Source organism: Charadrius vociferus, unplaced genomic scaffold (genome assembly GCF_000708025.1).
Source record: "Charadrius vociferus isolate BGI_N301 unplaced genomic scaffold, ASM70802v2 scaffold190, whole genome shotgun sequence".
In the NCBI taxonomy this organism is placed as follows: Eukaryota; Metazoa; Chordata; class Aves; order Charadriiformes; family Charadriidae; genus Charadrius; species Charadrius vociferus.
The window spans coordinates 2,075,680-2,085,886 of NW_009646608.1; the positions used below are offsets into that span (position 1 = coordinate 2,075,680).

Consider the following 10,207-nt stretch of genomic DNA (forward strand, 5'->3'; position numbering starts at 1 on the left):
GATCCCAATTCTGTTCCCATTACAGCTTCCCTAAGCATGACAGGCCATTGGCCTGCATGAATCATCCTGCTCTGAACAAGTGTGGGAAGGAAAATCCCCCACGAGAGAGATCATGGTTTTATCCAGGGGAACAATCGCAGCTCAGAACCCACCGTTCAGTCCCACTGGAACCCATGCCAGTAGCAGTTAACACACACACAAAAAAAAGCTCCCTTAGATCCTAAATTGCACTTCTAGAACAGTTCTACCAGATGAGAAGAGTTTTGTTGTTCAGTGCTATGGCAAAGGCAGTTCTACCAGATGAGAAGAGTTTTGTTGTTCAGTGCTATGGCAAAGGCATTTCATCTGCACAGACTTAGGGCCACTCTCCCTTCGTCTCCCAGCTGCTTTACCAAGCAGCTGGACCAAGTCTAACCCTGTTTACCCAAGTTACTACTCACGCGGACAGCAAATTCCCTCTCTCCCCATACCACAACCCCCAGAGAAGCTTCATGCATTTGCTCTGGCCACAAAATGCCCTGAACTCCTCCCTGCTTCCTACATATGTTGATTAAAAAAAGCAAAGCTAAGGGCAAGCTCCTGACCCAATGAAGTCAATGGGAACAATGCCATCGACATCCATGAGGCCAAGGCTGTACCCCAAGCATACATAAAAGCATAGTTCACCCCTGGCTTTGGATAGAATCCTGTTCTACGTAACGTCTGGCACAGCTTGTGCCTCACTTCAGCTGATGAAGAACTTGTACCTCACCACAATATGTGGCTCAAGGGGGTGGGGAAAAGAGGGAGGCTTTCAGGCCTTGATTGGTCCTCATAGCACTTCACCAGTTGCTATCATTTATGTCTTATCTCAAGTCTTGTCTGGATACAATTACGAAGTAAGCCTCTGCACTGATGCAACAAGGTCTGGCCATTTTCCCCTGATGGGGAAATGTGCGGTGCTCAACCAAGAAAAGTGTTATGGGGGGACATGTTGCCTTGTTACAGCTAAAGTTCATTGAGAAAAATAGCAAGTCATCACCCACTGAAATGGCATCTTACATTAAATTTGGCTCCTTTTCTTTGCAAGAATAATACACGGCTTTAAAACAGTTCGACCTATACTGCCAGGAAAACCCACCCTTCTGGAAGGACACTGATGGGGAAACCATTGGAGGAAACTTGTGCTGTTACAAGGGGTTAAGAATGGCTCTGGTCAAGCAATGGCACTGGTGAGGCAGAGGCAGCAACCACCTGCCTGTGCACCGTTGCTATGTCCTGCCTGGGGCCCATCACCCACGGGCAGAACAGGCCTTCAGAATGGTTTGCTTCAGTTGAGTTGGTCTGCATCCAGACTAGTACATCACAAAAGCCAGAAGGCACCACCAACCACAGCATGCTTATGTACTCCCCATCCCACCTGCTGAAATGAAAACTCAAGCCGAAAGAAGGCAATATTTTATGTGACAAAGCAGACAGAGAAACACAAGAGATGTGTCAGGTTTAAACAAGTCTTCCCTTAGTAGCAATTAACTAGCTTCTGTGACCAGGCTGGGAGCACTGCTGTGCAGAGCATCGGGTCTGCAGTGGCACAGACCACAATGCAGCATGCCCTTGGTACTGAGGGACTTCCCACCAGTCTGGCACTCACAGGAACAGGGATGAGATGGTTGTGTGGGCCTTCAGCGCATGCCCAGATCTTCCCCATCCTCTAAACATGGGAACACCTAAGCCCTCCTGCAAATTCTAGTAGTCTTCATTCTTGTGTCTTTTCTCAGACACGCTGGGTACACATGGCGTCTTGGAGACTGCAGTCACTACTACACAAGCAAAAAGGCTTTCCCAAAACATCCTCAGGGGAAGCATCACCAAGTGAGATCTTATGAGCCTGCACAGCCTCAATAGGCCTGAGAGACCAGCAAAAACAAGGAAATTCTTCAGAAAGGCTGAAATGCCATTCTTAATCCATCCTGTTATGACTAGGCATTAGGGGAGTCTGAATGGCATGTTCATTGCAGGCATGTTGCAATAGGTAGGCACAATGCGTGACAGAGACTCGTAACTGTCAAGGTGCCAGGGACACGCTGTGGTATACAAAACCACAAAGAGGAGGAGATCCATGCATCCTGGTGCACAGTTCTGATCTATACAGATTTACTGAGTATTACATAAAAGAGCTCCACTAAGAGAATATTACGATTGCAAAGTCAAGCATTGCAGCGTTGGGAAATGCCCACAAACTTTCATACCCACCCTGGATGTTTGCATTATGATACAACCCCCAGTTACACAACCACATACCATTTTCCCCTGAACAAACTCAGCGTTCTTTGTTCTAAGCTACCTCCTCCACCTTCCTCTTCTACCTCAAGTCCTGCTCATCGCCGCTCCATTTCTATCCTGCCCCCACCTCAGCAGCAGGCTGCAGAGCACAGCTGAGACCACCACTCCCTTCCCTCTGTGAGTAGGGAAAATACCCGCAAAAGCACCCTGCTCTGCTTCAGGCTCAGTGTGCACAACATACTGCTTCAGTTTGGCCAGTAAGGAGACACGCCAGGGGTGGAGCACACCCAGTGGAGGCCCTCTTTCTTCAATTCAATCAGTAACTTCTTTGAAAAGCCTCCACTGTGCACATCTTTGGAAAGGCAGTTTCTGACATAGCGCATGAGCATGCTACAGTTTCTGAATTAGAAGAGGCTCTCGGACCTGCTCCCCTGCAAACAGTCTACATATTGCATTGATCTAACTTTTGAACCCAAGTTCAAAACAGCTACAAACAGCACCTTAACAGCCTAAAGTGTCCAAAACCATTATTGAGGGCATTGCAAGTCTGCCGTAGGGAACAATATTCCTGCACCCTGCTATTGTAATCTGAGGGGCGCAGGATGATTGTGGACAAACCCCTCTTACAACCCTTCAAACAGCCACATGGGAGAGTGAGCTGCTTAGAAATGATCATGACAGATGCTCTACAGTGTCAAGTCTGCTCAAGAGTCCCAGCTGTGGACCTGCTGCCCACTCTCCATGGCAGCCAGCTGAGCTGGGCACTTTAAGGAAGGAGTACAGGAGAAAAATCCTGTCTTCAAGTGTTATTGACAGCACCAGAGAAGTGTCAGTGGTACAAGTATTTTTGCCTTCACATGGTAACACCAAGATAGGGTGGAGGTTCTGGGGCTGCACTGTTCACTGGGGGCAGAAGTCTAATGAAAGAAGTTATTCCTTCTCTGTTATCAACCTGGCAAACACTTGGACACTAAGCCATTATTTGGGAGGCAAAAAGCCGCCAAGCATCCAGTGGAAGCATTTGCCATTTTATTTTCAGTGCTGCTTTTTCCACACAGGACTTTCCTTTATCCCCCAACTATCCCATCAAGGGCAATTCTGTCTTAAATTCTGTAACTAAAGAACAAACAACAAAACCTTTGCTCCTAGCCTCATAAAGCATTGGCCAAGTTTCAGCAACAGACTAAATTGTCATCGCTGAGATATCAGTTGCCAAATTCCCACCCCTCACGTGCAGCCTAAGCAAAATACACTCTGCATGGCCAGGGAGGGGCAGGTTTCAGTTCAGGGCTACAGAAGCAGAGTCCTGCTCCCAGTCTGCTGTGAAGGTAAAGCCAACCATGGCACAGCACAGCTAGAGCCGGTACCAGGAACTGCCACCCCTGCAGCAGTACTGACCAGCACAATCAAGTATGGTGGCACATGGGGACAAGACACTGGAAAGCACCAAACACAACTCACCATTTAGTGTAGTAACTCCAACAGACTGGAGTTACAGACCTAGGAGGGGATGTTCATCCAGGGCACGGGAAGCCTCAGGGGACTCAGTCTGCCAGAGGACAGTGGGGCATAGTCAGCTGTCACCAGTAGCCAAAGAGCTAGTTTGGGATGCTTCTCACCCATGTTTCTGCTTTTTAACTAACCCAGACTCAGATCTAACCCCACTCAGTCCCTTGCAAAAAAAAAAAAAATTTTTTTTTTAGGTAAGTGTGATGTAAAGAGGTGAAAGAAGAAGCTTTCAGCACCCAAGGTACAGCTAACTTACATTCCTCCCCGCAATTATTCTATGCGCCAAGGAGTCAGCCACCCATGCTGAGTATTCATGGGCAGAGGGCTCCACTGACTGGCCCCAAGGAATGGTTTACAGCAACTCTCCTGCAATCTAGAAGCTGAAAGTTATCCTTGAATTCAGGCAGGGACAAGTCTCAAGGAGGCAAGCTGCAAAACTGACCTTTTAGTTCTGCATAGCAATTTTCTTTAACCAAGTCATTAAGAAGCAGGCTTGAAATACTCATGTAGTGCTCTGTAACTGCTTGAGGAGACACTTAGCTCAGGGAACAATAACAACGTCATGGTTTCTGCCTAGCAAAATACAGTTGCATCAGAGCTAGCTTCAATTCCACTGTTTACATGCCACTGCAATTAAACACAGTTGTGTCCTACCCAGTTAGTATAAAGAAATTACACATAGTGTTTGGTTCTGCCTCAATCTGTAATTGCCCTGTACATGCACAGATCCCCCATGGCAATAGGTCTCAGAGGCTGCTTTAGTGCCATCCAAGAAGAACACTTACACACTATTTGCATGCAGGCTGGAGACTTGTATTGCCAAGCAAGTTCGCTCCCATCTCCAGAAGGGTCAGACTCTATGTGGTTTAACGCTAGAAAACACATTTTCCTTGCTCAACTAGTATTACTCCTACTAGAAAAGGACCCCCAAGGCAGCTACCTGGCTGGAAACCCGACACTGGGCCCCACAAATGTTGAACAAACTTAGATACCAAGAAAAAGATACCACAGTACAGGCAGAAATGCCCACACTGCTCGTTACTTACTGCCCACAGCAATGAGCAGCCAAAGCCCTGGTACAGCAGAGGAGCTGTGAATCACCTTCCCATGACATACTGCAAAAAGCCAGCTCTTTCCCGTAGATCAGGCCAGTTGACCCATACGTGATGAGCTGTTTTGGACAAGACACATCACATCTGATTGTTCCTCACCTCAGACTATTACCAATCCCAAGCAGTTATGTTCCAGGCTAATCTACAGCTTACCAGGGCCAGAGACTACAGAAGTTCTTGAGAGACACTGGTTTGGTTTTAACTGAGAGTTGCCACATTTGTGCAGGAGGCCAGAACCCACGATACCAGTTGGAAAAGCAGCACCACAGCTCTAGCAGAAAGTGGGTAGTGTTTGCATGACTGAGCTTAAATTCCCCCAAGCGCTCAGGTTATTTGTTGATTGTGTTTAAAAAAAGGGCAAGTTTCACTTCAGCGTCTCCAACAGGCTGCCATGAAGCTTGTGTATAAACCACTCCCAGCACAAGGCCGGAGTCCTGTCAGGGACATACATACACCATCATTGCTATTTCCTCAGAGTGGCTGCTTCTTTCCAATCTATAATATTAGAACAATGCTGAATGTCATTCCTCCGACAGTGTTCGGCAGGCAGTTCCTACCAGGGAAAGTCACTCTGCTGAGCCAGACAGGACAGATCCCACCCACCCCCTGTAATTCTTGAGCAGCACATCTAGCATCCCAGACCTCCAGCTCATAGTCTGGCCAGATGTATGTTGTCGTTAAAAGCCAGCTTTTCCTCTGTGTGCTTCCCTATGAATGGAAGTCCCTTGGAAACTGTCTTTTGCACTGCTTTTCCCATGATACTTACCTTATCTCCTTCTTCAATGTCACAAATTTTCTCCAGCGTTGAAGGGTTGTAGGTGGGGAACTTCTTTCCACTTGTAGACTCGTGCCATTCATTGTTAATAAATATCTGAAGAGATAGCAAGGGAAGAGGGATGGGGAGGAGAAATAAAAAAACCTGATGTAGATAATGCAAAAAAAAAAAAAAAGTACTCCTCAAAGGTCCTAAGGGTCTTTAATTTCCATTGATGGCAGAGTCAGGCATGTTCAGTCTCTCTCCCAGGGAGACTGTTTGCGATACAGACAGCATTTATCCAAACTAGAACCTGAGCCAGAGAACAGACAAAATAGCCTTCGTGCACCCAGTTAGTTTTGAGCAAGAGGAAGACAGAGGATGGGGCCCACACAGTATAACACCATAATTTGGCAATGAGAAACAGACAGTTTTTGAAATACATCTCCATGGGAACAGCAAGCAGACACCAAGAGAAACTCGTATGGTTCAGGCAAAAGGAGCCCCTTGTTGCAGGCTACAAATGAAATGTCAGCATACAATATAACTTGGTTGTTTGTATCCTGCCCTGGGCTACTTCCACGACTTGCCCCCCCGCCAAGCACTGACTAGAGGAGGTTAAGTACTGGCTCAGTTCTACCCCACCATGCCTTGTCACAGGCTAGATCAAGCCTCCCACGTCATTTGGAGTTGTCTGTGACAAGATTTAAGTGTTTCAAAATATTGCATTTCCAGAGCAAGAACAAACAGTCCCAATGTTGCGTAACTGAAAATGCATCAAATACTAGAGTGTTGTTACTCGCTGTAAACAGAACATGAATACCTATACACAATTAATTGATTCAACATGCATCTTATCCACACTGTGATCTAACTTGGCAGTGTTAGATTTTATAAATATACTTTAAGTAAGATTAGATGAAGTAATCTTTATTAGTAGCCTGTTAGCGGCTGTAAGCTAGTACTTTTACTTGGAAGTCATCCACATTTGCAATCTTGTTTATGAGTCTCTACACACCACCAGGAGATTAATGTTGCATCCCTTACATTTGAAATTCCCACTGCTTTGGGTCATAGTTTTCTTTCCTTGGGCAGCTTTTTTCCTGAAAGGAGTTTCTCCTTACTATTTCTGCAGAAGTAACTGATGTAGAAGCTGTACTTTTGGACCCACCTGTTTCAGACAGGCTGAGAAAGAAAATCTTGCCAAAAATGTTGCCAAGTGAAGTCACAAGAAAAGATACAGTGTTAGAAATATTAACTAACTTGACACTAATGTTCCCAAACTACTTCTATTATTCAAGCATTGCATTTTAACATTTACACATTTTAACTTGAGTTTTCCTTTGTTTCACTAATGAAGAAAGTCACATTATAAATGTGGGAGATACAACAGGAATTGTAGAATTACAGCATCAGGTATAATGCTCACAAACTAAGGATTGGGGAAGGGTACCGTTTTTTCCTCCACTTTCAACATTAATTCTATGTGAAAGGGTTGGGATGGGAAAGCAATGTTCCTATAAGAAGCAGTAAAACACGAGAGTGACAGGATCAGGCTGTTTTAAATGTAACATATATGCTGGCATCATTCTGGGAATCACACCACATAGCACGAGTCTTTGGTGCCAGGAGTTGAAATTAAACAGAGCAGCATATCAGCCGTTCATGCTTCATACCCAAGATTCGATACACGGAATTGTGGACAGATCGCTTCCATCACACATCCATGACAAGCATTAAGCTGCTCTATAAGCAAGACCTTTGTTGAAACTTTTTCCTCTCCCCCAGCACCATAACTGGTAGAACTGAAAATAAAAATCTCCGCTAAGCAGAGGAAAGTGTGCCGTCAGCTGTAAACATCTGGTGAAACTCCGAGCTTTTAGAAAACCCCTTGCAGTTTTATGAAAACTGAGTGCTGCTCATTATTTTCTCAGATGCACTGGGAGCATCAGACCAAATGTCAAATTCACACTTTTAATTAACATTGGTTTCCGCTTTTAAGAGACTACCTTGATACCTTCAGTGCACAGGGTCTCCGGCAAAACTCCGGAGAATAAAACCCGCGTGCATTAAAACATACATGGCTGCAGGATCAGACCCCTAAGGAGTATTTAAAAGTGTTCACAACAATAAAAATAACAAAAACCAGAACATTTGGATGTTTAAGAACTCCAATGGCTGTGTCCATTTTGGACGCAGGAAGGAGCTGTTTGTGCAGCATTACGCCATTCTGCAATCAGCAGCTGCAGATCCAATTTGCTGCTAAATTACAAGTTTATCTTACAAAGAAAAAGTAGATAAATTTGGGATGCTAAAAAATTAATCTAGTCCAGTGATTACCACAAATTACTAATCTGTTTCAGTAGTTTGGATGCATAATTGAAATCAACATCTCACGGGATAAGCTATTGCTGTTTACTCCTTCTCACTGCAAGAGGATGAACTTCAAGTTTTGCCTTTTTTTTTTTAAATACTTAATACAGAAATGTAACAGTAATTAATATTCTTATTCAGCCCCTCCAGGTCTTTTAGTCCAACCACATAGTTCAAATTATGGCAGTCAACACTGCCTAGCAGCGCAACCAGCCAGGATATTTTCCCCATTGCACAAGACAGCAGGTCAGGCTGTTGCAGAACAAAAAAGCGATATGGCTATCGCAGAGCTACAGCTGCATTCGGAAGCAGGGATTTCTGCAGCAGTACTCAGCTCCGCACCAGCCTCACCTCTGAAAGACAGAGTTATCCAGCTCAGGAGCCTTTGGTTAAATCCAAAAGGTCGGGAACGACTGTTTAAAGGGAAGCTCGATGGAGAGCAGAGAGGTGTGGGTGCGCGCGGGCTTGCTGCCCAACTCCTCATCCCACGGGGAGGCCGTGGCGGAGCTCTGTTGGGCCAGTGAGCCACCAACAAGACAGGCGTGAACACCACTGCTCTTCAGCAGCTGTGGGGTGGCCCCAGTCCCGTCACAGAGCCCCTTCACAAGGCCCAGTCCTGCCGGATGCTGCCCCTCCTCCACACCACGCATTCACTGGGACCCAAATCCACCCCGGCACTGACCGCCCTCCCCACAGGGCCCCATCCCACTGCATCAAGGACGGCTGAACACAACCCGGCCAAGCAGATTCCTCGCGGATAAACCCCTTCTCGCCTCTGCCCGGGCTCACCCCATCCAAATCCGATTTCGCTGAGCGCCAGCGTGATGCTGACAGCATTTACCGGGTGGGTTTGTGAGCGCCGCTCGGGGCACTTGGGAAGATGGCGGTCAGGGTGAGCGGGAGGGGACGGGCCAGCGTGGCACCACGGCCCTCACACCGCAGGCCTGCTGCCGAGCTGCACCAGGGCCTCCCCGCAGCCCGTGGGCACCTGGGGCTGTGCCACAAGTTTGGGTGGTTTTTTTTTTTTGTTGTTTTCTTTGTTTTTTTAAAAAAGTTGGTTTCTTGGGCTTTAGGGATTGGGGCAACAGCAGGTTCTCTAGAAATGCCACAGCCATCTGCTTGCTCCAGTCACTCAACCACACTTAGACCCCCACCAGCCTACTGACTAGGGCAGCAGGAGGAATTAAAAAAAATCCAAAAAACAAAAGAACCCAAAAATGTCAGCGAGGGAAAAAAATTTATATTAAAAAAAAATACTTCACACCAGCCTGACTCCACCAAGCGTCAGCGACGCCACGATGAAGCCTGCTGCCCACCTCCCCTCGCCAGCTCACCTTGGTGTACTTCACCTCCAGGCTCCGCAGGGGCCGCGGCAGTGGCGGCGGCACCGCCTTCCTGTCAGGCTGCCCGTTCTCTGGATCACCTCAGGACTCCCCCCTGGACTCCCACAGGGCTCACCTCATGGCTCCCCTCAGGGATCACCTCAGGGCTTCCCACAGGGATCACCTCAGGGCTCACCTCAGGACTCCCTTTAGGGCTCCCCTCATGGATCACCTCAGGACTTCCTTCAGAGCTCCCCTCATGGATCACCTCAGGACTCCCCACAGGGCTCCCCACAGGGCTCACCTCATGGCTCCCCTCAGGGATCACCTCAGGACTCCCCACAGGGATCACCTCAGGGATCACCTCAGGACTCCCTTCAGGGCTCCCCTCATGGATCACCTCAGGGCTCCCCACAGGGATCACCTCAGGGATCACCTCAGGACTCCCCACAGGGATCACCTCAGGGATCACCTCAGGACTCCCTTCAGGGCTCCCCTCATGGATCACCTCAGGGCTCCCCACAGGGATCACCTCAGGGATCACCTCAGGGCTCCCCACAGGGATCACCTCAGGGATCACCTCAGGACTCCCTTCAGGGCTCCCCTCATGGATCACCTCAGGACTCCCCCCTGGACTCCCACAGGGCTCACCTCACGGCTCCCCTCAGGGATCACCTCAGGGCTTCCCACAGTCCCCTCTGGAGACAATATATTCCTGGGAAAATCATGGCTCCCCTCAGGACTCCCCTCAGGACTCTGCTCATGTCTCCCCGCAAGGGTTCCCTCAGGACTCCCCTCATGGTTCCCCTCACGGTTCCCCGCAGGGCTCCCTGCAAGTGTCCCCTCAGGACACCCCTCTGGACTCCCCTCTGGAC

The 10,207-nt window shown here is 47.8% G+C and overlaps 1 protein-coding gene across 1 annotated transcript in view; it reads right to left on the bottom strand.

The window, feature by feature from the left end:
- The window catches only part of ALDH1A3 (aldehyde dehydrogenase 1 family, member A3), a 37,598-nt gene extending 28,179 nt beyond the window's left edge, over window positions 1-9,419 (bottom strand). The window contains exons 1-2 of the mRNA XM_009886980.1: window positions 9,345-9,419; window positions 5,650-5,754 (exon numbers count right to left, since the gene is read on the bottom strand). The gene's annotated coding sequence lies outside the window, so the exon portion shown is untranslated. The remainder of the gene's footprint in view (window positions 1-5,649; window positions 5,755-9,344) is intronic.
- Window positions 9,420-10,207: the final 788 nt, after the last annotated feature.